This window comes from Liolophura sinensis, chromosome 12 (assembly GCF_032854445.1).
Source record: "Liolophura sinensis isolate JHLJ2023 chromosome 12, CUHK_Ljap_v2, whole genome shotgun sequence".
Classification (NCBI taxonomy): Eukaryota; Metazoa; Mollusca; class Polyplacophora; order Chitonida; family Chitonidae; genus Liolophura; species Liolophura sinensis.
In genome coordinates, this window is record NC_088306.1 from 13,316,122 (window position 1) to 13,336,528 (window position 20,407).

Genomic DNA, 20,407 nt, shown 5'->3' on the forward strand with positions numbered 1-20,407 from the left:
ATTCTACAGACCAATTACTTGTGCTTATTGTAATGGCCAGTATCGTGAAACTAGTGTTCAGTAATGTAAACAGTGTGTGGACACAGTCGTTTCTCCTGTAACTAGGTGTAACAAAAGCTAAAGCTTGTTACAGGACGACAAGGAAGGCATCAGGACAGGTAAATTCACCTTATCAGGTAGTCTGTGTGGTTTCAGGGGGATAGAACAAACACACACTGGTGGAAAGCTGAAAGCCTTCCCTTTAAACTGTCATGCATAAATGTTCCATAAGTGTGTCTGGGTTTGTTGTATGTCTGAGGCATTTTCCTGGCACTGGGCTTAGCCAGCCCTTGGGGCAAGACGTTTTTTATGTCATCTTTAAATATTTGTTCTTTTATTCAGTGGTAATTGGAATTTAGGAGGTTTGTCAAGTACCTGGCAAAGATTGAAGGTTCACTTTGGGTACTCCGGATCCCTCCACCCACACATGTTTGCTGCCATATAGGCGAAAAATTCTTGAGCTCATTGATAGACACTAGTGAATTAAACTAATAGATATTGAACGTAAATTGTATCTGTGCAGTTCTAACAATGAAATCGTTTCATTATTTGATTTAAGCATTTCCATTACCTAGAGGTCTGACACACGGGCCTTGGTGGCAATAAGCGGTTGATAATGCAGATGTTTTCAACTTGTCTTCCACCAGCGTGCATAGCTGTATGTTGCATGTGGGAATGTTTTCCTGAGGTGCTTCGGTTTCCGCATGACACTGATCATCTTCATGTAAATTAAAAATTCTGGTTTGGCAATTAAGTCATGGGCAATTAGGTCATGGGCAAACCTTCCTTCATGTGACCTACAGACATGCAACTACATTGGTAGAATACAAGTTGTTCTCCAAAACAGGAAAACCAAAAAACATCAAGATCAGACATGTAAAAAAGGTAGAATTTACAATTTTACTTTTTTGTGTTTTTGGCTTTTTTTAGTGTCAGTTCACTCGTAAAATAAAAAAATAAAACTGGAGTCATCCAAACAACAATTAAATAAGTAAATAAGTCACACAGATTTGTTTTATGAACCGGATTTAATCAACTCACTAAATTCAGTCACATGCTACTGGTAATAGTATTGGTAAGAAAAGTGCCTAGTTTGTATTTCACTGTGACATCTTACGGCATTTTTTTGCTGTGAAGGAACTTGTTGAAAACTGTTTTGGACCTAGGAGGGTAAAATACACAACCATTGTGTACAAAACAGCTAATGGTGAATATGTGTTAAGTGATGATTGATTATCATGTTTGTTCTGTTTAACAAAGTACATGTACTCTTATAAGTTTGGGTGCCGGGCTCTTCCATTCACTATAAAGCACTCTGTTAAGTTACCACAGAGAAAGTCAATATTACAACAAAGAAATTCGCCTCTCACTGTGCAGTTGTCTTTGTGAAAATGATTTGTTGAAATTCTTGACTAATGAGAGTACTAGTATTTATTCATTTTGTGCAAAAGCTGTTCATGAAATTTGACACACTGGTAATATTACCAGAGCTTTCATTGCTGTAAAAAATGTTCAGAAGTTGTGAAAAATGATCAGCATTGCTTCATACATGTGTCAGTAATAAATCTGGGGTAAAAACCTGGCATTGGATAGTAGATGTGTCATAATTATGTCATTGTGAGGAATTAATTATAGCCCCCTTTCTTTTATTCAGTCGATAATGTTTGCTCTCCTGATCATGAGTATAGAGTGATCATTTCATAAACAATTTAAACTTCTGATGAAAGTGATGAGAAGTTTTATTTTAAATGTAGCATGACACTTGGTAGTGTTTGCCCTTCTAAGTAGATGAATGTGTTATATGAACAGAGATTATTACCAAACTGTTAACATTTTTGTGGAGTTATTTGCACAGTGACAATAACTGTCATTTCACCACTCAACCCTAGCACAATGCATGTCATTTATGTCTTTGGCCCTATCTTGAGGAGGGCGACTTGTCGAGTGCTTCCATTAAGGTAATCGTTTGGAAGATTAGCCTTGTTGACAGGTGTGAGGGTCGGCTTTTAGTTTGATGCTTGATGGATCAAGTGTACCATAAGGAAAATAATCGAGGTAAATAGCCAAATTGTTAATTTAAGTGTCTGGATTTTTAACTTTTATTACATATATACACTGAAACAATCTGCAGATGGCCGTGGGTTTCCCCTGTGCTCTACCCAGTTTCCTCCCACCATAAAGCTGGCCACTGTGACATAAGCAAAATAAGTTTTGAGTACGGCATAAAAACACTGATAAAAAAATAGATTAGAATAGATGTTTAGATAATTCCGGATATGCTGGATACTGATACATATCTACGTGTATACATGTCTGTTATTTATTTATTTATTTGATTGGTGTTTTACGCCGTACTTAAGAATATTTCACTTATACGACGGCAGCCAGCATTATGGTGGGAGGAAACCGGGCAGAGCTCGGGGGAAACCCATGACTATCCGCAGGTTGCTGAGAGACTTACGCACATACGGCCGGAGAGGAAGCCAGCATGAGCTGGACTTGAACTCATAGCAACCACATTGGTGAGAGACTCCTGGGTCATTATGCTGCGCTAGCGCGCTAATCAACTGAGCCATGGAGGCCCTTACATGTCTATTAACAAAGGCACATGTACATGTGTGGTTATGTTTAGTATACATCCATAAAAGCTAACATGGAAATGTGCTTAGAGAAAAAGTAAAAAGTACAAATGTGATAAATGAACTATGGATTGCTTACCAATTTGCTATGTACATTGGGTCAGAGTGAGGAAGACAAATGAACAGTGTGTATATACTCTAATGACCTGAGAACTGGTAGCCTACCATACACCGGAAGTAATAGCGCGCATATGAACATATAATGTAACAATATTAAAAAGTAAAATATTTTGTGCTCTGCTTTAAATATTGAGATATTATTTGATGTGGCACTGTCAGCATATGAAAAGTTTCTTTTCTATCCATTGCTCAGTTTTGTGGTCTGTTTTTGACCAATACTTGTGCATGACTTGTCTTGTACAGTCGGTGTTAATGTCATGCTCCGTGATAAGCAGGTGTTTAATGGGGGTGCTTCACTCACTGATATTTTATTTTTCAATGGCAATGAACATACCTGGCAAAGGTCAATTGTGTTTTGTAACTATTGATTCTGCATTAAGTAAGGATTAAACCAGTGTCAAAAGTCGGTTAACATTTGATAAGTGAGGGTCCCTTCCAAGTCAAATGAAGGTTAATCCAGTATTTAGTATAGATTAATCCTTTGTTAAGCATAGACTATAATCCTTCATTAAATGTGCCAGAACCCATGATAATCCTGATAAGTTTTGCTCGTTAAGGTAATTTGTTCATCAACTGGAACATCTGGGTTTAATACATGTATCCAGGGAAAACATTCACTTTCAAAGGAAAAAGCCTCTTAGCAGGGAAAGATAGCATTTTGGTGACGGAATCCAAGAGTTAGGATTGCTCCTTGGAGGCACTGAATACTTAATTCATTAATGGGGAGTGGAAAGCCTAACTGCCCATGCAGGCTTAGCAGGACTGGCGTATTAAATCTGGTTCGCAGATTTCAGCAAAAAGACACTGTTAATGTGGCCAGAGGTCAGAACATGAATAAAGGATACATGAGGTCCAGGCTCACATCTTGGGGGGACAATTGTAGAAATGCTACTTATACCTAAGGCTTTCTTGCTTTTAGCTCTAATATTTAAGAAGGGAGCAGTAGGATTAAACTCCTGACTGGCCCAGCTTTTGCCATTTAGCTTTTGTCTCACACTGGTGAGATGATGGTCAGAGTAGCTCAGTGAGCAGCCTATGAGCTTAAAGCCGGCTTCAGTGGCCTAATGGTTAGAGCCTCTGCCTCGAACTCAGGAGATTCCAGGATCAAACCCAGGCCGGGTCATACCGAAGACTTTAAACATGGACCTTGCCGCTGCCTCGCTTGGTGATTAGCACTGAAATGTTAAAAAAACATGACTGGTTGGCCCAGTGTCAGTGTGTAATGTGACTGGGTGGGGTGTCATTTCTGGTGTCCTTGGCATGATACTTCACTAAGGGCATTGACTCGCCTTGCCACAAGCAGACACAATATATGTACATGTACACCCAATGACTTTTCGTCGATCATCATTTGACTGAAAAATTGTTAAGTATGGTGTAAAACCCCAAGAATGCAGACATACACGTATACAGTATGCTTAAAAGAAAATTAAGACAACAAAAAATATAACCGAATCATCCAGCCAGAGGAGTGGAAACAGACCAAAACAGACACTGATATTTTTGTCTGAGTTGCTTGGTAACTCTTGGTAATATACATTAATTTTTAATCAGGAATTCTTACGAGGTGATGGGTCGCGTCATGTTAGAGAAACTGGACACATGATATTGCGTCACTCATACCCCTTACACTGTAGATGTATGATTATAAAGCAAAACGGGGTTCCATGATGTAAGTGCGTCCATGGGTGATAGATATGTAGAAATGTCTGATTGGTTAAAACTTACAACATGGTGGCTCTTTTGATTGTGCAAACTTTGCTTACTTTAAAGTTAAGCTTTTCAGACTTCCTATGGGATAAATTATTAATGTATAAATGTATGTAAGCATTTGGTCTAATGGTGTCTCTTCTTTTAAGCTCAGTTTGTAATCCGATGACATATACATGTATGACACAAGCTGCTGTTGTTTGCAGTGTCGTGGCCATACATCAGCATGTTTATCAGAAAACTCTCAGGGTGCGGCTGTTAACCCACACTCTGTCTGTAGTTTCCATTATCCTCTGGAAGAAAATGGTGTGTGTGAAAATGAATTACATGTAAGTAAGCCACTGATCAAGCATCAAGTATTGCCAGCTTTGTTGAGATACATCAATCAAGGTCGTGATCGTGTTTAGGAGTTGAGGAATTTTTAAGTAGATCTAGAAGAGATTAAACAGTAATTGTGTATGTAAATCATGTGACTGTATAATTAAGCTGGTTAGTGGAAGCATTTGCATACCACAAGCAGCCTCAAGATTACAGTGGACTAAACCCAAGCTTTGAATCTGTTCTATAACTGACAGTAGATTTATATTATTGTAATGAGAGCATATGTATAAAGGGGCACTCTTCTTCAAAAGCAGAAAGTAATTCCATCGATTAAGTAAACCTGATGTTAGTTATAGCAAAGGAATCGTATGTTAACTGGCATGGATTGTGTGAATGCAGTAGGTGTAATTTTTGTATGGTTTAATTTAGATGCAGACAAAATGTTACATAGAAATAAAGTAGAAGTTGAAGTAGAAGGAATATCAGTCACAAAAGATCACAATTGACACAGTCACAAGAGGACTTGCATTTGTTTTTGTTAAGGCACTGAGTAAGTGGGAGGGTTGACCCTTTAACATTTTGTTTGTCATGCATACACAATTTACAATAAAACTGTTATATAATTGCATGCCGTAAAACAGTTCACGTAGCTCAGTGCAGGTGGTATATTTCAGACCAATCCAGATAAATATTTAGCCGCAGGGACTATTTTAGCCCCAACTGTTGTTTTGTCAAGCTGCGCACAAGTGGTTCTTGGCAGAACTGAATTCCGTGACAGTGGTGCTATTTATAAAGGGCTGATTATGATCTAATAGGTGACCTCTAAAGGTCACGCCATTTGTCAAGAGGAATTTGCTCAGCTTTGTTTGGCACCGTCGCTGAGGTCACAGAGCCGGGAAGTACAGTACTCAACACACAAAGACATTTTCAGAACACCCGCACAAAAAAAAAGCTTATGGTGAAAAATACATCTCTGGCAGCAGCCTGACTTGCATGGCAATATGATATACATCATGTATTGACCTGTGGGTAAATTGAGATTATGCTGTAGTAAGTTGTATGAAAAAATTCATGAAACACCCTGCATTATTCTTAAAGATTTTCAGTCTGCAGTTGTGTATATCCCATGCGTCTGTGTGCTAGTGCTATGAAGATGATGTGCTTGTAAATGGAGTAGAGGTAGGCAGTGCCTTGATGGTTCTTTACCCAGGCTGTTACATGGGCAAGCTTATGCTCTGCATGATGCAGGGTTTATTAAAGGAGGGCATTGCTTTGTTTCATTACTAGTGAAGCAAAGTTACAAGCATTTTGTCAAACCTCTTACACTCATTACGTACATACACATGTCAATTAATGGACCAGTATTTTAAGCGCTGTATGAATTCCATATTGTGTGTTACTGTCATAATATAGTAGTATCAGTAAATGAAGCAATATTTGGAGCAGGATAGGATATTCTGTCTGATTTCTTCATTTAGCCCTGTTACATACATGTGGCTTGACCAGTGACACTAAATTTTCAATTCTCGCATCTGGTTCGGTCTGCTTGAGAAGTTGTGGTTTAATTCTCACCTCACTGATTTCCCTGTCCAATCATGGCTTAGACTGAACCTGCGTTTTGTGTTTCCTACCGGCCATACCCCATTTCCCCTTTTTTAGTGGAATAAAATAAGTAAATTTGACCATATAATTTATTTGTCAAATTTATTTTTAAAATTTTATATTTATGAATGAAGGTACCGCACAACACTTCTCTAAGCTGATTTTATTGCTTGTGATTTGGATTACATCAGACGCAGGGTTAACATTGAATAAAATCAACAAAAAGGCATTTAAAGTGAAATATAGTACGTGTCTCGTAGTCATAGTGATGTTGAATATATCTGGATATGTAAACCACATTATAGAGACGCTATTTCAATGTGTACATTCATGACAGTGACTGCATGCTCTGTACATGGAGCCTTGGGAAGTGATAGATTCAGTGTAAACAAAGCTTTTAGCGGTCAATCAATGACAGTACAGCCTCTCATGTTGATCTTATTCGACTTTATTGAATGTAACTCAGCTGTGTTTGCAGTCAAGTTTTTTTCTTCATCACATCTCTCAACCGTTGTTTGAACTTCCAGCTTCTTATTCTTTGACAATTGATTTATTGGTTAGCCATTTTACAAAGGTAATAGCATAGACTGTGGGTTAAAACATTAATATTGTATATAGTTGGTATGGTGTAAGATAATGGTTGGATGCCAGCTGTATTATGTTTGTTGTGATTGCAGTCCACGTGTAAATACACCATGTACTTCTTCCAACAAACTTACATTCTTCTGCCCTCCTTGGAACCTGCATGGAAGTTTCCACATGTCACAAGGTTTGGGTACAGACTGCTGGCTTCCCCTTCTGATGCTTCCGCAAAGTTTACATTGGCAGAGCGCTGTCACTTAGCGCTGAAGTGGCCTAATCCTCCCTCCAACAGAAAAGAGCACGCAAATATTTGCTTGGATTTCAGTAAACTTTGCTCAGGAGCTTTGGACCTACAGCTTGAGTGGAGAGATGTGGCAATCAAGGAGACCAGAGATGTTTAGTGTTTGAGTTAGCGCTTATTAGGGGTGTCTAAAGTCACCAGATAGACGCACCAGCGGTGAATGGTCATCACTGCTCCTTTTTCGAAGAAGGCCCCATTTCTTGAAGGACCAGTGATGATAGTTGATGAGTGGTTCTTCTGGGCTCATCTTGATAGAGACTAATTTAATGGAGTCTCTAAGACATTTTACATCAGATGGATGACAGCCAGCCATAAAAAGCCTGTATATATAACATATATATGCCTGTGAAATGATACATAACTGCCTTGAAATATATATATATTTAACAATGATGGAAAGAAAATTAGTGTCTACATGACAAGACCACCTGAGTCCAAAATCACAAACAACCAAAATTAAGACAGTCTCAAACTGCCCTCGAATGAGTGAAAACATATATACATGTAGCTTGTTCTTAATAGGTAGACCAGTGTATGTGAGTGCAGCACTGGTTGTTATTGGCCAGTTTCGCTGCCTTGAGACTTTAGGTAGTTATCAGTTAAATTATGCCCACAATTATAGCACATTTTTTCATTTTGTGAGTGGAACTTGCAGTGTTATTAATTTAACACGCAGGAGGGTACTGGTGCAGATGTGGCTTTATAGAGTTAACGAAGCAGGGATTCCCTTAATCCAAGTAATTAACATAACAGTAAACATTAGCATGTTGGCTAATTGATTGTTAAACCAAGCTTTCAGTGGAATTTGGAAAACTTGAAATGCTCTATATACCACCCAGTTTAGCAGAACTACATGGTTTGATGGCAAACCAGCTTGTCTTGTCTTGTCTTGTAAAATATGGAAGTCTTTCATCAGGGTATATAACCCCACCCGGTAAACCCTCAGACCAACGCAGTGCAGTAATGGTGTTGGCATCCGTTTGAAAAACTGTATACATTGATTGATCTTCAGGTGTAACTGGTAAGACATTGGGGTCACCCTCACCAGTTTTACATCCCTGAAACAGATTGTCTGGTTTGAAGCTGTATGACATTACCATTTCACACTGTAATGAGGTTTACAATATCTGAGTGAATTGTACCATAGAAATGTAGAGTTAAAACCAGAGAAGATCTGCTTTGGTGTACATGCAGATGGGTTAATGTTCATAACCTTTGAAAGTGAAGTAATTATACAACCAAATCCCATTTTATTACCTGCATGTTTAATTCCATAAATTTCTCACAGTTGTATAATAGCTAGATGCGAGGTGGTCATTTGTGATTGCAAGGATGCTAATGTCAGTAAAATGGTACCCTTTGTTTTTCACAAATTTAAATGTTTTTCACAGATTTAAATGTTTTTCACAGATTTAAATGTAAAATATGCTTGAACACAGGATTTATGCTTTTTTTCCTGAAAGAAGAATCTATTTGGCTCTGTAGCAATCAAATTAATGTATAAATAATGTATATTTTGCTCTTGGTAGCTGATATTCTTGAACCATCGGGATTCACCTCATTTACATAACAGTAGAGTATTGATGACACAAGACCATTAAAGTATGATATAGTGATTTCAAGGACAGTTTTGTTTTGTATCAAATTAGTGCATTCAGTGCAGCTGTAAATTCAGAACATGCGAACTGGCTACATACACTCTCACTCTTTAGCACCTCTTGAAACACTAGTAAACTAAGTGGTATTAAGAGTAAATTAACTAAATTATTATTTATTGATGACTTATATCTTTCACAGAAGTCTCGAGTTGCTGTTTCATTTTTCTTACGTATCAGTTCTTTTTGCTTGCCATAGGATAATTGTTCACTGTGTGGTATCTAGCAATAGTAGAAAGCTCCAATGTAGTGGAATATTATCTGTGATAACAAAACTATTTGACTATGCTTGCATTTAGCTTTTGAAGTGGTGAACTAATACTTATTCTGTAAGACCCGTGCGCCAGTGAATCTATGTGTTAAAAATACATGTTTGTTTTAAGTCTGGTTATGAGATTAACCCACCCATCTCTCATATGCAAGTATTTCTCCCGTCTCCTTTTTCAAACCAGCTAATAAGGCTGGAATATAGCTTTCTGCAGGAACGCTGCCTGTGAGGTCTGTACCCAGGTAGCCACAGACAGGAAGCTTCAGTGCTGACCCGCTGTCAAAGTATTCATTTGTCAAGAGTTTCAGGTGATCATGTGGGGATACATGCATGTATTGTATAGCCAGCGTCCATATGGGGTGTTATGTACGGTGTAAATTCATGCCTATAAAGAGCAAGAAACTGTGGACTGGACCACCAGAAAGTAGAAAGAAAAAGGAGTAAAAAATAATCAATGGTTATGAACATTGTAGTTATTTTGATAATATATACCCCCCACCCTCCAACTCTTAATTGTATTTGCTAAATTGATTAGCTTAATTTTTAATGAGATGTGTCTATACTGATTCTAAGTATTAATTTACATCTATAAGTAAAGGGATTATACCACTTTGTTGGTTCAAAAATAGAAGCATGGGACAAGAGAAAAGACAGGTTGGTGGACAGTGCCTTGGCTAAGTGAGCAAAGTATACAACTCATACATCATACATGGGAAAGCTCATCAGTGGCTTGCCAGTTTTAGAATTGCCCAATTTTAGAATTGCCCAGTTTTAGAATTGCCCAATTTTAGAATTGCCCATATCAGTACCTTGCACAAAATATTCAGCCTTGTCCGTGCACTCTCAAAATCCTACAATTTATAAAATGAGTTAGATTATAACATTTGTAAACTGTACAATCATTTTAACACTATAAGCAGTACATGTTCGAGTCTTATATTTACTGAAGGGCAATGATTTAAGCTATTCTGGGTAAAATACCAAAAATTTGATTTTATCCACAAATGTGGATTTTTTTTCAAAAATCTCTTTGAGGTGACCATGATGTGGATATAGAATCGCTGAAACCTAAATATTTCTGTTTCATCATGAAGTTTAAATGTATAGGTTGAGTGTAACATTATTGTGTCCTGTTGCAGTCTGTCCAATTTGTGTTTAATCCATTTGTTACGTTCATCTGTTTATAGCATTTATTTATTTTACGTGTGAATTTCTTCATCCTGTTTCCATATGCTCATGCAGAGAGATAATTTGTGGGGACTATTTATCACAGTCTTCATAGGATCTTTAATGCTGCAGCACAATCAATCTTTTTTTCGTTTCCTTGACTGCATTGCTATATCTCTAACTGCATTGCTTTATCTCTGACTGTATTGCTATATCTCTGACTGTATTGCTATTGTCTTGACTCTATGGCTATTTCCTTGATTGCATTGTTATTTCCTTGACTGCATTGTTATTTCCTTGACTGCATGGCTATATCTTTGAGGGTATTGCTATTTCCTTGATTGCTATAGCTTTGACTGTATTGCTATATCCTTGACTGCATTACTATTTCCTTGACTGCATTACTATTTCCTTGACTGCATTACTATTTCTTTGACTCTGTGGCTATCTTCTTGATTGCATTGTTATTTCTTTGACTACATTGTTAACGCAACAGTGCATGATGCTATGACCCATTTACTAATTTAGTGTAAATTGGTTGAACTGATCGTTGGATTACTTGCTGGCAGTTTTGCAATAACAAAAAATTGAAAAAAAAATTCTTTATTGGATCTGAACAAAGTTAATCCAGAGAGATGGTAGCGCTATTGATACAAAAAAGTCTGTTGTTTTAAGCCACAGAGAGTGAAAAAGTTGAGATAAATCTGTATGCATTAACTTCAGCTCTTGTTAAATTGGAGATCCTTTCCTACATGTACATGTGTGTGTTGTGTTACTCGATAAAGATTTTTTCCAGCAGTTTGGAGAGTTCCACACAGAGCTTTCCAATTTATCCCCAGTTAATTGTTACAGGCTGATAGCAGCCTCGTAGGAGACCAATCTCTTCATTAGAGTCATTATTCTGAAGTTTTCATTCCAAATCAGAATAAGCGCCAGACTATTTTTTTCATCTCTACACAAGTAGTGCTTGTCAGTTTTGATTGAATTGCTGTCTAGATTGCTTCAGTCTTCCCCCAAACACGTCATCTTGGCCTCTTGACTAACTATACATGTTCTGATGTGCATTGTGAGAGTTCATTACAATTTTGCTTCTATACTACTATACTACAAGCTGGGAGATGGGCATCTCCATTCTTTCAACAAAGATCACAAGCTTGACATAACCATTTACTTTTAGTCCTTCCTATGAAATGCTTTTCTCTGCATGTATAGTATCAAGTATAGTCATCATATTTGGGGGGGGGGGAGATTTTAAGCCATAATATTCTGATGTCTTCTGAGTTAGATGTCCATTTTCATATATTTGTAATTTTTACCACTGGAGAACGCATCCCGGTGAAGAGGAAAGGTTGGCTAGGCTGTTGTATTGATGTGGATGGAGCTGCCCTCAATGGAATCCAAGTTGGTACGACTAGTACATCGGCACCTTCTACTTGTTTCTTAGAAAAACAGAAATTTGTCGGAGCGAGAAAGGGGATGCGATCCAACAATTTGCTTGCTCTCTGAAAAATGCTAACAAGTTTTCATGATCATTATTGCCTTTATTCAACACAATCCCAGGACAAAAACCTTCTATGAATGAGCGATCATCTGTAATCTGAACCTGGACTAATACAGAAATGTCAGCACTGGTTCAGTCCCCTTCCTCTCCTAACATACAATTGTTCTTAATCTCTTCTTCCCTTCCTGCGCCCCCCCCCCCTTCCCTCCCCCCCTCCCCCAAGGTCTCTTCTCTCTCACAGCTTGTCTTATTATGCCAAGCTGTAAGCTGTGGAAACAACCATTAGTTTAGTTCAGGTGCTGAGCTAACAAAATATACCAGGCCTTTGCTAGAGGTTCACATATTTGCACTGTGTTTATCCAAGAAAAACAAGTAACACTGGCTTTAGCACTTCAGCGACACAGTGCCCTGGAAGAATTGATGAACTTCCCAAAGCTTGTGCTGACTGTGATGTACTTTTATAAGCAGGACAAGAACTGTGATTATTTTTTTTTTACTGCTGTGTGGTCGGTGAAGATCTAAATCAACCTGCTATTCATGAAAGGGCAGAAATGTAAGAGATGCACAGGTGCTTAGAAAACACATCCTTGTACCATGGCGTATTATGGTTATGCGCAGACATTTATGATGAGCATTTTTCAGTCCTATCATTTTACTCACTAGAACACAGAATAAAAAAAAATGGCTTATCCACTGCATTATTCGTTTAATATTTACCAAAAATAACCTCTGTCGTGTACAACTACTTGATCCCAATAAAAGAAATCCCTATCGAGCTTTCAGAAACAAAATTAATAAACTTATATCGAGACCAAGAAAAGAATACTTTGAGCATAAATTTAATAAGGCAAATAATGTCATAAAAGATACATGGAAAGTTTTGAACAAAGTCTTAAAGCGAAATAAAAGTGACATGTCAATATATTTTACTGATGAACATAACGGCCTCTCAGATGATCAAACCCAAATCAAATATTTCAGAGGTGTTGCATCAGATCTAAAACAAACTATCCCTGAAACCATGACACTGATTTTCTGCAACAAGCATCTAATTAAATCTCCATAGGAGTGAATTAAATCTGTTTATCTGCTCATCTGGCATTTATCTGGCATTTTACAAAATGTTAGACAAGAATGCTATGTTTGCATATGTACATACATGTATTTGAAACAAAATGTTTGGGGAACAAAGTGCAGTTCCATGTAACACGATTTTCGTGTAGACAATTTTTCTCAAATTATTCATTACCTGTGGAGGTGCCCTAGAGTCACACATTAGACAGGACTAACGACCAATCATGTGCGAAATCTCTGAAGCTGTGACAATGTTATCATCAGCACATTAACACACAGAGCTTAATTGTTATGGAATGTTATATTCATGGCAATGGCTGAACTAAAATTCAGAAAATGCCAATATTTCAAGGTTGATGGTAATTATATCACTTCAGCAAAGAGGGTGGGTAATCAGCGCTTCAAGATTTTCTAATTACATTTCAAAATAGTGAAATGGGATTATCCATGGGTAAAATACTAGCATAATGAATGAGCAGAGGCAAGAATGTGGGCTCCTGCTAGTTAAGAATGAAGCATGTTCGAGTTTGTGGAAAAATTGAATTCTGTGTCCAGTCTTGCTATTGAAACAAGGTTAGTCGCTCGATTTTATGTTAAATGAAACTGGTAATTACGGCTCTAGTGAGAGAATATTAACCAGTAACGAGCCAAATTGGGATTCTTAACAAAGGTATGAAATTCCCGTGAGGCATTTGTTAGCTCTCTAAGTTAATGGTGATATCAAAACTTGGAACCTAATTGAACATGATAATTGCAGGGAAAATTGAAACACATAATGTAAAATTTATGATATCGTAGACATTCTCTGGGTTGTTTTGATGTAAATGTAAGTTGGTCATGCATGTTGCCAGCAAAGTTTGGATGACATGTATGTACACAATGTACCTAAATATATTGCATATCATGGTTATATCCCATAATTGTTGCATGTGGACTTCATGAACTCATAAATATGCTTGGTAACCTTCTCTAACCTTTAATCTCTAGCATTTCTAAGCTGCAGTTGAAATTGTGGTGGTGGATACAGGTTTCTGAGGTAATTAATCTCTCTTGATCTACAATCTGCAAATTCAGAGGTTAATTGCTACTGCATTGCCTTTACCTTGTTCATTTAATTGTTTTGATAAAGGTAGACGTATGTGTGGTTGACCTCTGGTGATTTGAAGCCACAGGTTTGATATTTGATATCACATTGTGCATGTATTATGTTGGATGAATTGTTGCAGGACACTCTTCCCGCAATTCCCAAATTCTAGGTGATTTTTTTTTTAGGAGAACATTGTTTTTATTTTAAATCCTATTGTTTTATGATCACAAAGCATAGATGTGAAAATGTATGTATATTTGTCTGTCATCAGGTGTGCGGATAATAGCTTGATAAATTTGATATGTTCAGGGCACAGGCCTATAACACAATCTCTCCCTACCCTACTACTACTACACCTCACCCGCACCACCCACACCCAGACACTCACCCCCAGACATGCCAGTTAGATGGACAGCCAGCAATTTAGTTTTAATGTGACCCTGAAGAGGGTGTCCTGATAGTTTTATGATGACAATGAGCTATTAGTTGCCAGCGGGCCATAATTGGACAGTGACCCTTAAGCCCTGAGGAATGAGAAAGGTGTCCAAATTGATCTACAGCACTGACCTTAACATCGGTATGGTAATTAGCTGCTTGTCTCTTATACACTGAGCAACTTCTCTTTATTCTTCAGTCAGATTCTCTGCATCATGGGACAAATACACGTACAGAAACTGTTTGGCGAACCTGCCCAAAGATTGAGCCACTGCATTCTGGGAAGTAGCATGATCTTACATTTAAGGTTGCTATTTCGGATGGTTAAATATTTGCCACTCATGCCATTTTAAGCAGTAATACCTTTTCACATCCATATACGTATATGTCATCTATGACATGCTCAAAGTATTTACAGGATTTATATGCTGTAGCATAATTCTATGATATGAGTCTTGTTCTGCCTCATGCTGACTCCCTCTGGTCATACGTGGGATGTCTGTCAGCAACCTGCAGGTGGTGGTGAGTTTCCCCAGACCTCTGTCCAGTTTCCCACCCACTATATTTGTTTGATTTATTTATTTGATTTGTGTTTTATCCCCCCCCCCATCCCCCCATCCCCCATCCCCCCATCCCCCCATCCTGAGTCCAGAGTCCAGGGGGAAACCCATGACCATCCGCAGGTTGCTGCAAGACCTTCCCACATATGGCCGGAAAGGAATGAACTGGACTTGAACTCACTGCGACCGCATTGGTGAGATACTCCTGAGTCATTGCACTGTGCAAGTGCGCTAACCAACAGAGCCACGGAGGCCCCTTCTACTATAATGCTGGCATAAAACACCAGTGAATGTTAATATAAGTAAATAAGGATTCTTTCTGATCTGTCTCTGAAGCAACGTTGCTTACTATCAGGTGGATTCATTGTTGTTGTTTATGATAACTTTCTTCTTGAATGTGGCTGGTATGAAACCTATTAACTATTTATTCAGACAGAGAGAGAATAAGAAATTTGGTGGTTTCATGTGTTTAAGTTGTGAGAATGTACAGGTGTTTAGATGAAAATGTGAGAAAGGAAGGTAAAGAGGAAATTGTATTGCGCCCTGTTTCGGGAAGTAATTTATCAACCAGCCATAACCTGGTTTCTGTCTGGTATGCAGGTCATGATGAAGGATGTCAGAAAAATCCAATCTAGGGGGGCCATATCTAACATTGTTTTAGACATTTTTTGACACGGTAGAAAAGCTTTGCAACTCGTTTGGAAAAGTAACAGTTTTGATGAAAGACTGACATTTCCCCAACCCCTGAAAAAGTGCTTTGCGCACACAGTCAGATTAATTAGCGTCGGTGTAACAGCGGACCCAACAGGGTCAGAGATTATTTACCGGAAACCGGCTACAGAAAACCATATGGAAATCTTTACTGGCTTGTTTTTCCTTACACTAAAGCTCAGTGTGTTTGTGTGCCAAGGGAGCTTCCATTCAGCTGGATTTCTCCTGGAGCTGGGATTTGTGGGTTTGGCTAGTCTAATACACAGATGTCTCAAAAAGTCTGCTGTGCCTAATTTTCACATGGGTGTACCAAATATTGTAACCTTTACTATAATTGCATCTTGTGCCACCTTAATCTGCTGTAGGAGATCATACTTTGTTCATTGTCACATACCAAGTACATACATCTGATGACAAGGAACGTCCAAGCTGATTTTTAATGCACCAAAGGGAACAGGGATAGAAATAGGCTCCATATGTGGAAACTATTATTTAATAAATGTCTTGCTGTATTTGTAAGGTATGTTATATGTGTACATTGACACCCATCCAAAGCTTTAGTTGTTATCTATTTATTGCACATATGCGATTGACTGACTGGCTGGAATGTTCTCCAGCCTGTGATACATACACATTCACTAAATAACCAGCCTAATATATTCCACAATTAACACTTTGATTAATACTCCATTCAAGTGTAAGGTTAGTTTTACTATCAGTTTTATACTTAGTTACCTTGTTGTCTGAACGAGATTTACTGCCGAATTTTGTAGACCATCTACCCATTTTTTATATGTGCATCAACATCCTCCGTGCAGTGATGAATTTCTTTAGTGAGATCCTAATATTGTTAATTGAGTTCATTAGTTTTAAAAGGGATGAATGAAATGAATTTTAATCAGAAAAAGTGTTTTATTCTGACTTCTGTCACATGTTGATGGAGAAAAAAGTAGAATTATTTTGCTTGTTCTGTTTCGTGCGTGTGTTACTTCCTGCTTTTTGGATCCATAGCAAGCCTGCAGTGTCAGCTGGATATCATTGTGATTGGCAGTTATGATGGTTGGAAAAATACAGGTGGCTCACGCTGTTCTTTACAGATAGAAAGCTGATTAATTTAATTATTTTTATCCCTTTGGTTTGGATAGCTTAAAAGCAAGCTTCTTTTTGTTTAATCTTGCATGATGGTTTACTTCTTTTGGATTGACTATCTGGTGGAAACCGTAGAGTGGAATGAAACAGGCAAACTTAATACACTCTCTAGACTATAATTTTGTATCTTATTTGTTCAGTGTCTTTAAATGCAATTTCACCAACTGTTTATCAGTTGGGTTTTACTTTTGTCACTTACCACTTACTTTTTACTTTACCACTTGATGGTAGTAGAACCCCACCGCTGGGCCGTCCTAACTGGACATAGATGGTTTGTTTTCCCCTGAATTGAGTGAGTGAGTGAGTGAGTGAGTGCTTGGGGTTTAACGTCGTACTCAACAATTTTTCAGTCATATGACGACGAAGGAATCATTAGGGTGCATGTAAGTGTAATGTGCCTCCTTGTAGCAGGACGGATTTCCACCGCTCTTTTATTTAGTGCTGCCTCACTGAGACGACTTACCGAAGGCAAGTAAGCCGCCCCGCCCGAGCCATTATACTGATACGGGTCAACCAGTCGTTGCACTATCCCCTTCATGCTGAACGCCAAGCGAGGAAGTTTCAACTTCCTCTTTTAAAGTCTTAGGTGTGACTCGATCAAGGATTGATCCTGGATCTACCGGTCCCAAAGCGGACGCTCTACCAACTGTGCTATCCGGGCCGGTGCCCCCCTGAATTGATGCTGATCGCTTAAAATGTCGAAAGTGGAAGGAAAAAGACAGAATTTGTTGATCAGACATCAGAAAATTGACTCCACGTCAATCAAACCATCGTTAACCTTGTGCTGTCGTAAAACCAAACGAAAAACAAAAGAAGTTCGGATTTTCTCTCCAGGAGTTCAGAATTTCAGTTACATGTACTTGCTTGTTTGAAACAGCAGGCTGTGACCCGAACTGTAGAGAGCCAATAGCCTTTAGCCTACAGGGCAGCCCTCCAGTTGCATTCACACCTGACCTAAAGGCCGCTGTGCGTGCGGGATACCCCACAGCATTCCGTACCTTAAAGCCCATAAGGGAATCCAGACAAATTTAAATTGGCATTTCTATGTGTTACCAATGGCTGTTTCTGTTCAATATAATTTAAGCCATATTTATTTTTGCTGATGATACTTTTTTTAAAAACATAAACGAATAGCTTGATTGTTAGTTTCACCGGGTGTTGAATGACTGTTTTAGTCACTGCATGGATCCTCATTTCATGTCTCTGCGGTTGACAAGATAGGCTGGGGCCTCCGTGGCTCAGTTGGTTAGCGCGCTAGCGCAGCGTAATGACCCAGGAGTCTCTCACCAATGTGGTCGCTGTGAGTTCAAGTCCAGCTCATGCCCGTTTCCTCTTCGGCCGTATGTGGGAAGGTCTGTCAGCAGCCTGCGGATGGTCGTGGGTTTCCCCCGGGTTGTGCCCAGTTTCCTTCCACCATAATGGTGGCCGCCGTCGTATAAGTGAAATATTCTTGAGTACGGCGTAAAACACCAAACAAATAAATAAATAAATAAATGACAAGATAGACATATAGTGTCAAACCTTAATGGTATTGTTTTTAAATGGAGCTAGTTAACCAAATATTTTTTGAAACTCAGTTTATACAGAGTAACATAGTATAAATATGAAAATAAAGTCACTGGGGATATCATTTAAAAACTGATTTAGAGAATCTGTTTTGTTTTGGGTTTTTTTGGCTGTAGGCTGATTGTTTGGAAGCACCAAAGCCAGTGGCAAGCTTTAAAAAGTAATACTTTTACAGGAAGTTAAAGCACAGGATGGATTATATGCACCAAAGCTGACCTGGATAAGTTAATTTTCATTATACATTTATGCTAAATTTGATCAGTTTTGCCAGCTTTTGTGGTTTTCAGTGTCTAAATGAAAATGAGATCATATGATTATTTGCTAAGATGTATACTTTGAGCTGAAGTGTGCTGGACCTTTGTATTATATTGTTTGTGTCAAGCCAGTGAAGTTGAAATATGGAGATCAAATGGTTGGAAAAGCCATAAAATATATTTATATACAGTATATAATGATTTTATTACAGACTCAAGGCCCATATATATATGACATATGATTTATAATCAGTGTGTTTATATATTTGATACATTCCATATATGTTTTTAACATCATTTGAATAAATTAGTAAATCTGCAGTCGTTATGTGATGGCAGTAAGTTATTGGAAATTACACGACTACATTCAGTGATTGAATAACCATATTCCAGATGTTTAACTCCTGTTGGAACACTGAACTCAGGTATGTGTATAGGTACATGTAATATATGAGTATTTAGTGTATTAGTCTAGGGTAGTCTTGATACATGCAGGTGAAGTCATTTGAAAGCATATGTATCAAGTGCTGTGTCTTATTTACTTTGTTAGCTAGCTGGTAGGGAAATCTTTCGTGTGCAGGGTGAAAAGCGCCCGATTTGCAGGGTGTACCTGATATTCCACCAGACAGAGTAAACATTACACCAAAGGCAACAGGAAAGGCAGCCAAAGTTGAGAACGGTTTGTGAAAGAAAAACTGGGTTGTTTTAATGGCTGATGGAAAGCATGTGATGTTAGAACGGATATCGGTGTAAATACTGGAGCTGTGAAGATGTTCATGCTGTGAAATCAAGCTGGTTAACTCCTCCCATCACTAGGCACCAGGATGTGAAGTTTTGTTTGGAAAATTCTCAGCTGTGTTACGAGGCAGTTTTCACACAATGTTACCATTGCAGAGGCTTGAGAAAAATGGGAGCGCGCGGCTACGAGAGAGAGCATCAAGAGAATTTGATGTCTGGCCATATCGCCTTCCTTTCAGGACAAGTATTGATAATTGGCTACTGCACACAGTGGTTTGATTGTACTACTTTAATACATGAAGAATAAATTAATCATGACCACAGAACAGAACCTCCGGAGCAGAGGTTAGCATGCCAGCCCAGTATTGGCTGAAAAACATTTTTGACAGTGTTTAAGACCATTTCAAAGTGTGTAAGAAATATTTTGAAATGTGACAAGAAATATCTGTAAATATTAATATAGGAAGATATTTCCTTGTCAAAGGCCTCCCTTTTCAGTGGTGAAACTGAAGTTATTTTTATGGTCTTCTTAATGCTCCAGTATTCACGTCATTACTGTCATTACTGAACTATAAGCCTTGAAACTTGAAACGTCAAGTTTCAGCTACATCATATTCAAACATTTTCGACAGACTACAGGTCTTCATGAAAATAGCATGGAGTACAAAATGGATCAATGCAGATTAGGAGTTTGTAAATCAGGATAGCTTATGGGTGTAATCTGGATTTTTTGTGGTCCATGTTAAAATTAAATTTTCCCTTTTGTTCCCGATGTGCAGAAGAATTTTGCGGAAACATGCCGTGAATAAATAATAGAGTAGCCTTGGAGGCATCAAACTTACGTGCTAAACCTCTACAACTCAATCCAGGATGAGTCGGGTTTAATAATGTATTAGAGAATACCGAGCTGGGATGCAAGTTCAGCTAG

At 38.2% G+C, this 20,407-nt stretch overlaps 1 protein-coding gene across 1 annotated transcript in view; it reads left to right on the plus strand.

The window, feature by feature from the left end:
- Positions 1–20,407, plus strand: part of LOC135479715 (uncharacterized) — a 204,841-nt gene that overhangs the window by 155,140 nt on the left and 29,294 nt on the right. The window lies entirely within an intron of this gene.